At 39.5% G+C, this 16,772-nt stretch overlaps 1 long non-coding RNA gene across 1 annotated transcript in view; it reads left to right on the top strand.

Moving 5' to 3' along the window:
* Positions 1-16,145, top strand: part of LOC117354750 — a 49,886-nt gene extending 33,741 nt beyond the window's left edge. The window contains exons 9-13 of the long non-coding RNA XR_004538233.1: positions 6,584-6,604; positions 6,922-6,942; positions 8,801-8,821; positions 14,886-14,941; positions 15,968-16,145. This is a non-coding gene — a long non-coding RNA (uncharacterized LOC117354750). The remainder of the gene's footprint in view (positions 1-6,583; positions 6,605-6,921; positions 6,943-8,800; positions 8,822-14,885; positions 14,942-15,967) is intronic.
* Positions 16,146-16,772: the final 627 nt, after the last annotated feature.

The following is a 16,772-nucleotide window of genomic DNA, read 5'->3' as shown; positions in this document are numbered from 1 at the left end:
GTTCTTTGCTCTTATCAAATATTGATGTAAAATATATTTATTTGGTGTTACTAAATAAGAAAACACTTGCTCATTGTAGCCACTGTGTCTATCTCTGTATTCATTTATGTGAATTATGTGTGTCTGCATTTCTCTGTATTTGTGACTATTAAAAAAGGGATGGTTAACAAGACTAAGAATAATATAATGCCTCTGTATCGCTCCATGGTGCGACTTCACCTAGGCGATTGCATTCAATTCGGGTCTAGTTTCCAGGTTTATTCTTAGTTTGATATACTGACCATCACAAGTATCTGATCAGTTTACAGTATTAAAAATTTAAAAGATCTTAATAAAATGTTTAAAAAATGTAGTGATGACAAAACAAGGCTTGATTTGTGGAAAACTAAGGGGAAGGAAAGTTTTAATTACACTTTAAAAATAAGAAATAAACGAAAGGGAGGATGAGAAGGGTAGAACAGAAGGAAAGTTGCTTCTTAAAAATGGTTCTTTGTTGTTTATTTTATTTTATTTTTTTGTGTTGGTTTTTCCATGATTATGATGCAAAGCTGCAAATTTGATATGCATTGTTAAATAAAAATGTTTTAAGATTGGTTTTAAATTTGTTTAAAGAATTTTTGCAGCGGATGTGCAGTGGCATTGCGTTCCAAAGGGAAGGAGCCGTTATGGAAAAAATGGTATTTCTGGTGTAGTATAGATCTTTGATTGAGGGAACTGTTAATAGATTTTGATTGGAGGATCTAAGGACCCTAGATGGAGCATGTGGGATAAGATATAGAGAATGACACGGTGGCGGTTTACCCGCGGCTACTGCGTTTAGCCGCGGGTAACCCGCCAAAAACGGGGAATGAAAATTAGCAGCCTCTGCGGGGACGGGGACAAGGCCATCACCGCCCCTTGGAGCGGTGAATGGTCTTGTCACAGCAGTGAGGCATAAAGGATCGTGCGGTCCCCGCACCCCCATCCGCCCACCCGCACGCCGGCTCAATCGTTTAACCAGCTTCCTCTCTCCACCTCACCTTAGTTTGCCGGTTTTCTTTTTCGGCGACCGGAATGCTTTCAAAAGAGCCGCGCACGCGCGGCTGCTCAGTATTCAATCTTCTGCTCTGACCCAACCGGAAACAGGAAGTTGCAGCAGAGCAGAAGATTGAACTTTGAGCTGCCGCGCATGCGCGGCACTTTGAAAGCGTGCCGGTCGCCGAAAAAGAAAACCGGCAAACTAAGGAGAGCTGGAGAGCAGTAGCGTACCAAGCAGGGCGGGTGGGAGGGGCGAAAAAGGTAATGGCGCCAGGCCTTGGAGCACCGAGGCAGACCGCTTCTCCCCCCTCCCAGCCGAACCCCCGCTGACCCTCCTATCTCCCCCCCCAAGTGAACCTTTCCGACCCTCCCAGCGAAAGCAGCAAACCTCCCTCCAGTAGCGTCGACTTTCTCCTCCCTCTGGCGCATCACTGATGACGTCATCAGTGACGCGGCAGAGGGAGGAGAAAGCCGCGAAGGAGGTTTGCTGCTCTCGCTGGGAGGGTCGGAAAGGTTCACGGGGGGGGGGAGATAGGAGGGTCAGCGGGGATTCGGCTGGGAGGGGGGAGAAGCGGTCTGCCTCGGTGCTCCATTACCTTCTTCGGGCAGCAGCAGCGTTTACAATTCGCTGCTGTTGCCGGCTTCAGGCCTTGTTCTCTGCCGGGTCCTGCCTACTTCCTGTTTTCATGAAGACAGGACCCGACAGAGAGGAAGGCCTGAAGCGGGCAACATCAGTGAATTGTGAATGCTGCTGCTGCCCGATGAAGTTCAGGACATTGAGGAAGGAGCAGGGTGAAATCGGCTGCTGGCTTGGGGGTGAGGGTAGGGAAAGAATCGTGGAAGTGGAAAAATTGGCACGATGGCTTTGTGGGGGCTAGGGGGAGAGAGAAAGAAAGGAAAAAATAAAGAGGGGGGCAGGGGGAGAGAGAAAGAAAGGCAGAAATAAAGAGGGGTCAGGGGGAGAGAGAAAGAAAGGCAGAAAGAAAGAGGGGGACCAAGGGGAAAGAGAAAGAAAGGCAGAAATAAAGAGGGGGTCAAGAGGGAGAGAAAGAAAGGCAGAAAGAAAGAGGGGAGCCAGGGGGAGAGAGAAAGAAAGAGGGGGGGGGGGCAGGAGAAGAAAGAAGAAGGATCAGAAGAAGGACCAGAGACTCATGAAATCACCAGACAAAAAGGTAGGAAAAATGATTTTATTTTCAACTTAGTGATCAAAATGTGTCCGTTTTGAGAATTTATATCTGCTGTCTATATTTTGCACTATGGCCCCCTTTTACTAAAACGCAATAGCGGTTTTTAGCGCAGGGAGCCTATGAGAGTCGAGAGCAGCGTGGGGCATTCAGCTCAGCTCCCTGCGCTAAAAACCGCTATCGCAGTTTAGTAAAAAGGGAGGGGGAATATTTGTCTATTTTTGTATAGTTGTTACTGAGGTGACATTGCATAAAGTCATCTGCCTTGACCTCTTTGAAAACCCGCGGAATATAAATGATAATTAACATTTTCTCTGCATACAGCGTGCTTTGTGTTTTTAAAATTTTATTGTTGGTAGATCATTTTGACTTGGCCACAAAGGTAAGGGGGAGGGAGGGAGGGGAGCTGCTGAAAGACATCTAGTAATCCTTGCTGGCTTGACTGTGCAGGGAATTATTTTTGTAAAATCATGTTTTGTTATGTGACTGGCATTATCTAGACTTTAATTTCTATGAATGAATAGAATGAAAATGATATAAAATTACTTGCTTGCGGGGACCGCGTGTTCCGGCTCACACAAGGAAGGAGGGGGTGAAAGGGAAAAAGTTTCTCTTCCTTGGAAATAGATTCTGAAGTGACCTCATCAAAGAAGACCAGCACTAAATGTACAAGAAATCCCTTAAACAATGTCAAAAGAGCCCAAAATAGAAAACTGCTACTGCCTTGAGACTCCATTATTGAAGGAATCAACTTGAAATCACAGAAGAGACAGGAAAAGGTTAAATGCCTCACGGAATCCTCAGGTACAAAACACAAACCAAATTGTGAATGAAATCAGAGCAGACAGTAAGAATTATAAAATTGATGTCATTATCCATCTGGAAAAAAAGGCGTACTAGAAATAATGCCTCAGCAATACAATTTTCAGAAGTTCTATTTGCTCATGGTAAGGGAGAAGAGAGACTGCTAGTGATGGTGGGGGGACTGATAGAAGATATGAAAGAAGGGTGGTAGAAAGGAACAGATGGTAAAGGAGGGAGGGAAGGGTGGTGGTGGAAAGGAATAGAACAGACATTGAAAGAGGGTAGAGAGGAACAGACCCTGAAAGGAAATGTGGAAGGCAGAGTGGGGAGAAGACGCTGGAAGGGAAGAAGACAGATGCCAGACTATGGGGGAGCGGAGGGAAGAAAATGGGTGCTAGACGGGGACGGTGACGGGGCGGTGAATGGGATGGCAGTGGCGGTGACGGGGCGGTGAAAGGGATGGCGGTGACGGTGACGGGGCGATGAAAGGAACGGCGGTGACGGGGCGGTGCAGAGGATGGTGGGCCGGGGACGGTGCAGTGACGGGGACAGATTTTTTCCCCGTGTCATTCTCTAATAAGATATTTGTCCAGGGAAGTAGGAGAGTTTAAGGGCTCCTTTTATTGAGGTGCGCTACGGGGGTTAGCGCGTCGGATATTTCAAAACGCGTTAAACCCCGCGGCACACCAAAAATCTAATGCCTTGTCAATGGAGGCATTAGCGACTAGCGCAGTAGGCGGTTGAACATGCGGTATTCCGCGTGTTAACCGCCTACCACAGCTTGATAAAAGGAGCCCTAAGTTTGAAGACTAGTAAAAGTATTTTATATGTTGTTCTATGTGAATCTGGTAGCCAATGAGATTCACGAAGAAGTGGGGTGACGTGGTCATATTTTAGCTTTGTAAATGAGTTTAACTGGAGTATTTTGTATCAGTTGAAGTCGGCGGGTGCTTGAAAAGGTTCAAATAAAAGCGAATAAGATGATAAAGAGGATGGAGCTCCTCTCGTATGAGGAAAGACTACAGAGGTTAGGGCTTGGAGAAGAGACGGCTGAGGGGAGATATGATTGAAGCCTTCAACTCCTGAGAGGAGTAGAATGGGTACAAGTGGATAGATTTTTCACTCCATCAAAAATTACAAAGACTCAATGAATTTATAGGGAAATACTTTTAAAACCAGAGGTTCTGGCAAGAGCGGATAGCGTAGCTGGTTTTAAGAAAGGTTTGGACAATTTCCTGGAGGAAAAGTCCATATTCTGAAGAGCTTTAGCCTTTCCTCATTGGGAAGTCACTCCATCCCTTTTCTCCTCCCATCTCATTTCCAGTGCGTCAGTCTCTTTATGTTGCCTTTTATATAATTTTTTTTTCTAATTTTAGATTTGTATTAGTCTTAATTTTAAAATTTAAGGTATTTTTTTAAACTATTGCTTGATGTACATCTCATTATGAGTAGCATAGAGTGATACGGGTAAGGATAAACTAGATGCACATCTTCTTATGAGAAGTATAGAGTGATATGGGGACTAAAACTATGCCAGGGTACACCTGGCGGGGCCTCTGCATGTAGGGATCACTGGACTTGATGTACCTAGGGTCTGATCCGGAGATGACAATTCTTATGTTCTTATGTTCTTTCATTTTTCACTTTTATCTGCAGTCTGGGATGTATACCATCCAGTCCAGCTGATTTGCTACTCTTCAGTTTGTCAAACTGGCCCATTAAATCATCCAGAATTATAGAAATTTGGTTGAATTTCTCTGATTCATCAGAATTGAACACCATATCTTGCACCAGTAATGCCTTAAGACAAAAGAACAAAATCCAAAATGTTGCACAAAGGAGATGAAGCAGCAAAACAACAAAAAGATTGTGGAACAGATCAGATATACCAGTTCCCAAATGACTTAAAACAATCCACAAATGATGACTAACAGTCACAAGTGACAAACAAGATAAAACCAAATAACACAGGCCGAGTTCTGCCAAAGTAAAATGCCTTCCTCAGGGGTCTTTAAGGGTCCTGGGCTTTCTTAAATATAAACCGTGATAGTCAAAAAAATCCATGCAGTTGAAGAGGCTACAAATGAAGAGCACAGGACAGAAGCCTCCAATGCAGGGGTGGAAAACTCTGGACCTCGATGGCCAAAATCCAGTCAGGTTTTCAGGATCCTCAATGAATATGTATGAGATTTATTTGCATGCACTGCTTTTAATGCATATTCATTGGGGAAATCCTGAAAACCTGACTGGATTCTGGCCCTCTAAGGCCAGAGTTGTCCACCTCTGCACCAATGTAACCTCGTATCTTGACATCAGCCCACTGTTTTCAAGTTATTTGGCCACTTAATAAACTACAGTCTGGTACATCTGATCTTCTGTTCCACAATCCTTTGGTTGTTTTGATTGTTTATTTTTATTTCTCATTTGATATCCCTCTTAAAACAAAATCTCAAAGCGGTTTTCAAAACAAATCACAATGAAAAGAATGCCAATATTAACAGGAAAGATAAAACAATCAAACAAGAGACATTCTTACAATCAAAAATAAAAATATAAAAACAATATACTATTAAAATGGTTAAAATTTAATAATAGATTTACTGATGCCATGAATTTCATTCAGTTACCCTGAAAAAAATGTCTTCCAGAGTGATTTAAATTTGGAAAAGGTTTGCTCAGATCTAATATAAGGTGGAAGATTATTCCAAAACAATGGAGAGAGAAAAAATTATGCAGAGGTATGAGTTGATTCATAGTGGGCCATTCTTGGGGATGGAAGATCAAGTCCGTTGGAATCAATGTAAACATGATGGAGTACAAGGTACAGTGAGAGAAGCTAAATTAGAGGGTTGTGAAAGATGAAGAGTTTTAAAGGCTATACACAAACTTTTAAACTGACATTGTACTGTACAGGAAGCCATAAACTTTGTGGAACCTTTTGGTGCTATTTTTATTTTGTTGTTTTGGTATTTTGAATAAAATCCTCGCCTGATGTCCATTTTTGACATTTGCAGCTGCACCTCTAAGTCTCTTTTTACCATTCTCCTTATGTTATCATAGTCTCCTTTCTTAAACTTAAGTGCTGTTCTATTAGATTCCTGTGTGAACTTATTCCAGAGATGATATCAAATCTGAGCATCTTATGATCACTGTTATCAAGTGGCAACACCATTACCTCCTTCACCAATTCATAGGCTCCACTAAGAGCTAGACCTAGAATGGCATCACCTCTTGTTGGTTCCTGAACCAGCTGATCCATAAAGCAGTCTTTGATTTCATCAAGGAATTGTATCTCCCTAGCATCCTCTGTTGATACATTTACCCAGTCAATATCTGGGTAGTTCAAACCTCCCATTATTACTCTGTTACCCAGTTTGATTGCCTCTCTAATTTATTGTTCTTTCTAGCCACTGTGTCTACCTCTGTGTAAATTTGCATCTCTGTCTCTGTATTTCTGTGTGTCTCTGTCTCCATCTGTGAGCATATGTGTTTCTAGCTCTATTGATTAATGCCAATAAAGTGACTTTGCTGCTCTGTGACTTTCCCCATAAAATCACTGCTCTCGTTCTTCCATTTAGGATTACATTACTTATATTGTGGTAAGTCCAAGCTTTTGTTTTTCTGAACTATTGCCAAAGTCAAAAGTATTGAATTAGTGTTATTGTATCAGAAAATCTTGCTCTTTGCAGCCACTTTGTGAATGTGTGTATATGTGTTCATATAGTATTTTTTCTTCAGCAGTTGCGTTTCTACCTCCTGTGTGTACATCTTTCTCTATCTGTGTGTCCATGTCTGTATCTGTGAACATATGTGTGTCTGTCTCTATTAATTGTTGCCAATAAAGTGATTTTGCTGATCTGTGACTTTCCCATGAGACGTTCTTGTCTAATATCACTGCTCTTAATCTTCTCTTTAGAATAAAGCTACTGGTGATGTGGTAAGTCCAAACTTTTGTTTTTCTGAACTATTGCCAAAGTCAAAAGTATTAAATTGATGTTACTGTATCAGAAAATCTTGCTCTTTGCAGCCACTCTATCTACAGCTGTGTGTGTGTGTCTGGGTTCATATCTGTGTCTATATCTGTGGTTATATGTGTGTCTGCCTCAGTGTGTGTGAGTTCATATGCTTGTCTGCCTCTGTTGACTGATCCCAATACAGTGAGTTACTGCTTTGTAACTTTCCCATGAGAAGTTCCTCTCTAAAATCACTGCTCTCTTTTTTCCCTTTAGATAATAATAATAAGAATTTATTTTCTTATATACCGCCCTACCACCTGTTTTGGGCGGTTCACAACAGATAAAGAAAACTGAAACATTTCAGCAAAAAATTACAATTTCATAAAAACAATATTTCATACAGCAGTCAAATACAGCATTAGTTAATATACAGTTTCAAATATTACTAAAAAATAAAAAGTTTAGAAGAATAAAAATAGAACCACATCGTAAAATTAAAATCAAAATTCTTGTTAAATCTTTATTAAATCTTGTCTGATAAAAATTGAATCAAAAATAAATTTAACCTTTCATGACCAGATAAGCTCTGTTGTAAAAGCCTGTTTCCAAAAACTTCCTCTCATTCATTCCCTAAACTCATTTCTTGAAACTGATGCAATTACAACCCTCGTTCACTCACTGGTCATCTCTCATTTAGATTACTGTAACTCTCTATATAATGGAATCACTCAAAAAGAACTACGTCATCTGCAGCTCATTCAAAACACGACAATTAAGCTTATTTATAAGGTTGGGAAATATTATCATGTAATTCCTCTTCTGTGAAAAGCTCACTGGCTACCCCTTACTCACTGTATTACCTATAAAACCTTAATGCTGGTTTACAAAATCAAACTTTCGCATCTCCCATCTTTTCTTGATAAACTCATCATTCCTTTTTGCCCTTCCTGGACTGTTAGATCAGCCGATCAGAATCTACTGACCATACCTTCCATCAAAGAATTCTACTACAATTTTTTTTATAGTAGCTCCTACTTTATGGAAAGCCATGCCACTTCAACTCCTTCTTGAAAATTCACTCGATAAATTCAGGATTAAACTAAAATCATTTTTATTCAAAGATGCATACCATAGCATTTAAATATTTCCTCCCTAATAGCTAACAAACTAAATACAAATTGCTTCTAAGAAGCGAACCACTTTCCTGATGTCATATCCTCCCCCTCTCTTCCTCTCCTTTTAATTTTTCTTTTAATAATATAATTATCAACTTTCCCTTACCTCTTCACCCTCAAGCTCACATTCATAATTGTAATTTGTTGATTTAATGTTCACACATCCTCCCCTTATAAAAATTTATTTTTAACCTTTTATTTTTAACATTGTAAACCAGCCAGGTGTCCTTCGATGGTCAGTATATTAAAATTAATAAAGTTAAACTTGAACTTTATCAAATAAATACATTTCTAATGATTTCCTTATTTATTTGATAAACAAGAATGTTGATTTTAATTTTATGATGTGGTTCTATTAGATGAACACTGCTAACAATGGGGTAAGCCCAAACTTTTGATCTTATTCTTTTTTCTTGTGAACTATTCTAGATGTGACACATATTAAACTGCAACCAGTATTTATATCTGTCTGTATGTCTGCGTGTGTGTGCTTGTATGTGTGCATGTCTATATCTAACAGCATATTTCTGTCTATAATTCTGTCCTATTTCTGCCTATGTCTGTCTCCTTCTATTGATTGATGCCAATAAAGTGACTTTGCTGCTCTGTGAGTTTCCCATGAGATGTTCTTCTCTAAAACCACTGATCTCATTCTTCCCTTTAGGTTTCTGTTACTTATGATTTGGTAAGTCCAAACATTTGATTTTCTGAACTATTGCCAATGTCAAAAGTATTGAATTGGTGTTATTGTATCAGAAAATCTTGCTCTTTGTAGCCACTGTGTCTACCTCTGTGTCTGGGTTCATTTATCTGTCTGTATTTGTGAGCATTTGTGTGTCTATAGGTTTGTCTGCCTCTATCGATTGATGCCAATAAAGTGACTTTACTGCTGTACTACTATTTATTATTATTTCTATTGCACTGAAAAGCATACATAGCAAAGTACATTTTAACATACAATAGACAGTCCCTGCTCAGAAGAGCTTGCAATCTAATTTAGACAGGACATTTCAGTGTTGGGGAAATTATGGTAGAGGAAATGATACAGTGGGTCTAGGTATCTGATAGCAGTGTGCGGGAGTTGAGTGGGGCTTTAGCTTGGATTTGAATACTGATTCAGGCAACCTGTTCCAGGCATATGGTGATACAAGAAAGAATGGACAGAGTCTGGAGATGGGTACGGATAAGAGAGGCTTGCCTGATGAACAGAGATCACGGGGGGTGGGAAGCATAGGGGAGATTAGTGAAGACAGATATGGGGGGCTTCAGAGTGAATGCACTTCTAAGTCAGCAAGATGAGTGTCCCCCTCCCACCGCTGCAGTTAGTGGGAGAGAATGTGTGAGAGAGAAAGTATATATATATATATATATATATATATATATATATATATATATATAACATATTAGATTACAACATATGTAATAATCATCAAGTCCAAGAATATTCAGTACAACCTCTTCTAAAAATTACTTTAAGTAGAGTTCAAATTAGAAATGCACAAAGCACGTAACAGATGACCTGAAAACGCTGTTCCTATATATGAAGGAGAATAGGAATTTTGTAACTAAATCATTCAGTCTTGTGTCAGCAGGAAATACTAACAAACATCATTCCAGCCTTAAAATAAATGTAAAGAAATAAAACAAACTCAGTTTAAGTCTGATTATAAAAGTTAATCTGGTATGCAATATCTAATACATTGTCTGAAGGGATACTTGCACTAAAAATAACAAATAATGCAAAAGGAAATAAGCTTTAGTAATCTACCACACACACACAGATGCTCAGTTCATCTCCAGTAGATTCATGAAAGACACACTGTTTAGAACAGTGGTCTCCAACTCAAATCCTTTACAGGGCCACATTTTAGATTTGTAAGTACTTGGAGGGCCTCAGAAAAAATAGTTAATGTCTTATTAAAGAAATGACAATTTTGCATGAGTGCCTCAATACATAGAAGAAAAAAATCCAAACCCTATGTTTTTTTCTTGACCACAGCTTAGGCCATGGCTACTGGATAGATTCACTCTCTTTAGTTGCTCTATCCAGTTGGACACAGGGGTTGTTTCTCTCATTGGCAGGACATGCCTTTGACATTCTGAATTCATTTCAATTTGATGCAATCTACTACATTAGCTTTCATCTCTTCTATTTACTACCTCAGCACTTTGGAGGTTTTTCCACACTTACAGAGAAACATGAAGCCTGAGAATACCTTTATCTATCCATTCAGGCTTCATGATGTTCTAACTCCTGAGAAAACCTTGATTCCCTTCTCCAAATTAAGAGTTTTTCCGAACTCATCCCAGATTCTTTCCTACACTTGGTAAGGATTTTCATTTACACCAATCTATTACTTTATCATCGTCGTTTCTTCCTTTGCATTCCTTTCCAGCAGACCAAGGTCTCCATGCTTTTATGTTTTTACCTCTAGGCAACTACTCATTTCGCCAACCAAATCAGCTCTTCGTTTCCTCTACATCAGCTACTGAGGAACACAAGAAAACAAAAAAACAATAAAATGCAATATGATAGCACAGAGAAAGAACTCTCTCTCTCCTCTCCGATAGCACATTGTATTAATTTGTGCTATCCAAGAGCACACCTGATCCCTCCTGTGTCAATTGTGGATCATAGAGAGCGACTTACAGCTTCTGCATGGCAAATTTTCATCTTAATTCCTATTCAGGATGTTTCTGAAGCTGCATTATGATCCGCAGTGCATCCATTTTTGCTGTGCAAGAGCTCATATTCAACCTCCTGGTGGGGCATCAATTACGAGCTACAGCAGCTCCAATAGTTGACTTGAAACTGGAATAATCTTCCACTGCAGGTGGTCGAGGCCAGGAGCGTGCCTGATTTTAAGTCAAAATGGGATCTCTTCACAGAGAAAGGTAGGGGAGGGTTATTGGGGTGGGCAGATTTGGTGGGCCGTGGCCCTTATCTGCCGTCTTTTTCTATGTTTCTATGTTTCTATGAATGTTTTTAACAAAGCTATGTAGAATATTTTAAAACCCTAAAACAGATACAGATGATACATGATAGAAAAAAAGGGGGCCATGCAGTAAAAAAGAGGGGGTGAGATCTTCCAATAAAGAGGCTAAATTGAAAACCTAATTGAAAAACTAACAGGTCAAAAGCCATACAAGTTAGCATACCCAGTGAGCTGTGATTGAAAGAAAACCGGTGAGAAGGAGCCACAGAAAAGTGATAGTGGGGGGATGGGCTCAGAAAAGGAACCATGCTGCACATTACTAAAGAACACTAAAAAAAGTTAAGGGATATAAAAATACATAGCTGAATACTGCTAATTAAGAGAAAAAGAAAAAGCCAGAGGAAAAACCCAAAAGAGAGTCATCCAGTGAAAGTTAAGAGGAAAAATGAAAGCAGAGAAAAACGAAATCTAGAAGAAATCATCAGAGACCCATGACATCCTTGAAAAGAGCTGTGCAGGTTTAAACAAAACAGAAGCAGGAACCAAAGTAAAAAATTGTGTGGCGAACCAGAAGTGAGACACTGCTTGCATTTGCAATGGAAAGGGAGTGCAGTGAAGGAGGAGCAATTAAATATGCAATCTGATTGGTGGATTGGGCCACAAAACAAAAAGAAAGAGGGGGGAAAAAGGAAACTGAAGTAAGTGAATGCTTTTTTACTGCATGGCCCCCTTTTTTTCTATCATCTATCATCTGTATCTGTTTTAGGGTTTTAAAATATTCTACATGGCTTTGCTAATATGTTTAATCTTAAACTTGGCAGTAGTATAGAGTTTCATATATGGTTTTAACTTCTGAAATTTTAAATTCAATATTATTTTCGTTTCCCACGTACACACCTTTATTGGATCCCCAGGGTATGTATTCCTCTTCCTTTTCTTGTCCTATACAGTTCCCTTTGTGTCTTTCTAGCTTGTTTAAACAAAGTATTCACTGATCATTTGTTGAGCAGGGTCTTCGCACGTCCACCATTTTTATAATGCAATTAAGTTTTTCACTTCACTCTGCATTTTGCATAGATCCAAATATTTTCTGTTTTCACATTTTGATGACATTTATCACCTTTTTCACCAACTCATTTTCATTAGTGCCATTTACATCACTGTGTCCTTTTGTCACATATCTTTTATACTCTTTGCATGCCAGATATCATTCACAGTTTCACATTTTATCACCACTACTATTCATAACTTACATTCATTCTTAATGCACCCCTCATTATTTATAGGACCCCTGAAGAAGACTTTTTGTCGAAACGCGGACCGTGTTGGGTCCTGTATCCCTAGCGGACTAGGTCCTTTAAGGCTCTTATGTGGATGATTTACTTTTATGTGGATGGAATTATTTTATGTGGATGATTTTAGTGTACCTTTGGAACTTTGATACTTTCTAATAAAGTCCATTTGGGAGCATCGTCACTCCACAGAGTTTTTTTGGTTTTCTCTGCTTTTTCAGTTTGGGACTCATCCAATGCTTCCAGGTGAGTCTTTCTCCGCCAATTTCAACCTTGCAAATATGACACATTCTAATCACAAAATAAAATAAAAAAGGTAAATGGTGCTCAGCCAATCAAATTCAGATCAGGAGGTTCGGAGAATCCCCAGCCCAAGAGCCCTGCTTTTTTTTCCTTTTGGCTTCCTTTTTTGATTGATGCAGTTTGACTGGTTGAGCAGGCTGCCCACTGAATCCCCTGAAAGCCCTCTCCGCATGCCACTGCTTCCCTGTAAACCCTCCCATAAAACAGCACTTCTCTCCCTTCCCTCCAGTCCCGACCCTTTTTACAGGCCTTCCCCATGCATTTCTATAACTTCTTTCCCTTCTCTCCAGCCATCCCTTGCAGATCTTGCCTCCAGCCATCCTGTAGGTCTAGCAATTCTCATCCTTGCCCCCAGACCCCCCACAACCAATTCAGCACCCCTCTCTCTTATCCATAGCCCTCCTGCCCACAGATGGAGTACCTCCGTTCCTTGACCCAACCTTTCCTGCAGATTCAGCACCTCTCCCCCTTCCATTTCCATTTCTTACTTACTATCAATTTCAAAAAGATCTTAAAACTCACTTATTTAAACAATATAATATACATTATTGATTTTCATATTATCATGTAGTTATAATGTACTTTTAATCTTTTAATCTATACTTATTTTAGTTTATTTTGTGTTTTTTTATTCATTAGTTTTATGCTTGTATTAGTTACTTAGAATTATAATATGTATGATGTTATTATTATATTGTATGCTGAGTACATATAGCGTTATGGACCCCAGTTCGGTTACAAAAATTGGATAGCTCTAAGTCTAATAGATGTTGGCATTGTCATCTCGAAGCAGGGACTTTAGATCATTTATTATTCTATTGTCCATTTATTATGAATTTCTGGAAATCAATTTGGGACCAAATTAATTGTTTATTAGATAACCTAGTAGCATTATCATATGATACTGTGTTATTTGGTATGGCAATGAGAGCAAAAAGTCAGATTTCTACAAACAATAACAAATTATTACTCATAATGACTGGTGTTGCCATTCAGCAAATTACGTATAATTGGAAAAACTGGAGTAGATTAAATTATAATTTCTGGTGGAATTCCTTATGTCATATATATAAAATGGAGAGATTTTTGGCAATACAGCGGGGTAGTTTCAAGAAATTTCAAGATGTTTGGGAGCCATTAACAAAGTATTGTACAGATTCGATGAAATTTTCTTTTCCCTTAAATTTACAAGTTCAATTGTGAGGGAAGGGGGGAACTTTATTGGTATATATTATATAAGTATTGATTATTTGATAGGTAAGGGGGGAGGGGGGAGTTAAGAATATATTACTGATACCATTGATGATTATTAAGTGATATAGCTATTGTTAATTTGTTTGGACATTTTATCAAACTTATTGTAAGTTTGAAAATGAATAAAGAATTAAAAAAAAAAGAATTATATTATGTATGATGTTAATATTATATTGTATGCTGAGAACCTATTGTGTAAACTGCTTTGAACTGCTGGGTAGGTGATATATAAAAATAAATTATGATTAATTATTATTCCCTTCAGCACCCAGCACCCATCTCCCCACAGGTCCAGCATTGTGTTGGTTGGCCTGACACCCATAATTCACTGAAATACCATGGAGGGGTGAGGGAGGAAAAAGGACTGAGAGATATGTAATCCTTGGTAGCTGGTGTGCACTGCCTCTGGGTGGGCTTTAGGTGAAACTGGGTGGGCCTGGGACCTTCCGTGGCTATGCTCCCGGTACGTGTCTGTTCTTGTCTGCATTCACTATCTGTTAGCGTATGTGTGTGTGCACAGACGTGTTCATAGGTGTCTGCACACCTCCATTGATTGATGCCTTTGCTGACAGAACAGTGACTTTACTGCTCTTCTCTAAAATCTCTGCTCTCGTTCTTCCCTTTAAATAAAGGATATAGAGTTAAGTCCAGACTTTTGTTCTTGTTCTTCTCAACTGTTGTAAATTTCAAAACCGCTTCTTTTTTGGAGTTACTGTATCAGCAAAACTTTCTCTTTGTAGCAACTGTGTCTAGCTCTGTATACATATGTGTTCGTGTGTGTGCATGTATGTTCATGTGTGTCTGGTGTGTGCGTGGGTGTGCATATACAAATGTTGCTGTGTGACTATCTGTGAGTATCTTTGTGCCTCTCTTGGTTGATCCCTTTGAAGTGACTTTGCTGCTTTTCTCTAGAATCTCGCTCTCCTTCTTCCCTTGAACCTGGTTTGTTTCTTTTTTCTTGCAGAAACCTTTCTGGATAAACAAACGCCATTAAAGAAATCCCATGGGACATAATTGCTGGTAAATCCAACTTCCTCTTGTTAGGTATATTAGCAATTTGAGCATAGGTAAAAGACAGCAATTACCAATCATTTAGCCACCTCCTTCTCTCTGGTCTATGACATAATCTTTATTAAAATGATCCCACGTGTTGGCAGTAGGTGGCAGTGTTGCTTCCATGAACCCCAACATTATGCAGCTTTGCAGGAGACCTGAGCTTCATAGCCATGGCATATGCATCAACCTGCTGGCTCTGGGAGCTGCCCTGAAGGAAGTGTTTTCTCTGCGTCTGTGGGCACTGCATAGGGATTGGGGAAAGGAGGTGGAGCAGTGGCTTTCAACCCAGTCCTCAGGGACATCCAGGCCAGTCGGTGCACCCACAATGAATATGCATGAGAGATATTTGCATGTAATGGAGAAAGGGTGTGCTAAATATATGAGGGATCTTCAAAAGGTTTCCGCACTTTTACTTGTTTGAACACTATTTATTAATTATCTCAAAAGGAAATTATATCACTCTTCCACATAATCACCCTGTTTTATGATACATTTTTCCCAGCATCCTACTAACTTCTTAAACCATCAGAAAAGAATATAAAAAATATGGATATATGAAAGTGCAGGAACCTTTTGAAGAACCCTCGTATCTCTTGCAATTTCATTACGGATTTCCTGAAAACTCAACTGGCATGTGGTCCCTGAGGACTTGGTCCAAATCCACTCAGGTAGGGCACAAACCTGGCTCTTCTAGCAGCCTCCTTCCCCAGAACTAATCACCTCTAGTTTTTCGATATTAGTACAGAGCAGGAAAGAAACCGGTCTTTATTAGAGATCTACTGTATGAACACCAGGAACATGAAAAAACAGGAAGTAATAATGTAATCCAAAATAAAAATTCTGCATTCAGACCTAAACAGCACCTAATCAATGTGTTCTTGAAGCAACTCCCACTTCAATACTGATCACGATAATCCCTTCAGAAAGATTTTGTGTTTTTCTCTCAGATTGCCTCTGCTCAGTATTTACTTGTCTTTTTCTCTCTTCTAGAAGGTCCTGGCCTCGCTATCAGCCAAAGGAATGTGCCAAATGGCCACCGTAGAATCCTCTCTGTACTCTTCTCTTCCATACAAGGGATCTTCTTCCATATCATCTAGCACTTGAAGCCTATTTTTCTGTAGAGATGTCTCATGATTCTGCTGTCCCTTGTTTCGCTTCCTCAATAAAGTATAAGCATTCACATTCCTGGTTCTACTTCCTTCATCTCTTGAGACATGAGTTATCACAAGTACAATTACAATATTGCACAAGTTCTGTGTGGATTACAGAGACAACCAGAATAAAACATGAATTTGTGCAGACTGGTGAACCCGTTTCCCCCTTTAACCCTGGTTTCTAGGGTAATAGAGAAAGGGTGAGGTTCTTGTCTCAAATATGTAGCCACCCCCTGAGTCAGTGGAAGGGGCAGTGGGGTCATGTATCCTGCTTAGGAGATCTAGAGTTTGAAATCACCCTCCCTCTCCAGGTGGCAAAACATGTCACACACCAGACTGGGCTTCCCAAATACTTATGTTTATTGCTTCATTGGGGAAGCAGCTGTAGATGAAAAGTTATAGTAGACACTGTTTAGTCAAGCAGGTAAATAAAGCCGTCCTCTCAAGATGGATGGCCTAGACTGAAACATCTTGAAAGAATATTGGTAGAAGGAGGTATTAGAGGATCCACTGAGAATCTCCCCAATTGGGAGATTATTATTATTATTATTATTATTCTTTATTCTTATATACCGCCATACCCATTGAGTTCTAGGCGGTTTACATCAATTAGCAAATGATCTGCATTGAATAGCAGATTT

This window comes from Geotrypetes seraphini, chromosome 2 (assembly GCF_902459505.1).
Source record: "Geotrypetes seraphini chromosome 2, aGeoSer1.1, whole genome shotgun sequence".
Classification (NCBI taxonomy): domain Eukaryota; kingdom Metazoa; phylum Chordata; class Amphibia; order Gymnophiona; family Dermophiidae; genus Geotrypetes; species Geotrypetes seraphini.
The sequence above is the reverse complement of the archived record's forward strand: the minus strand, read 5'-3'. Positions and strand labels throughout refer to the sequence as shown.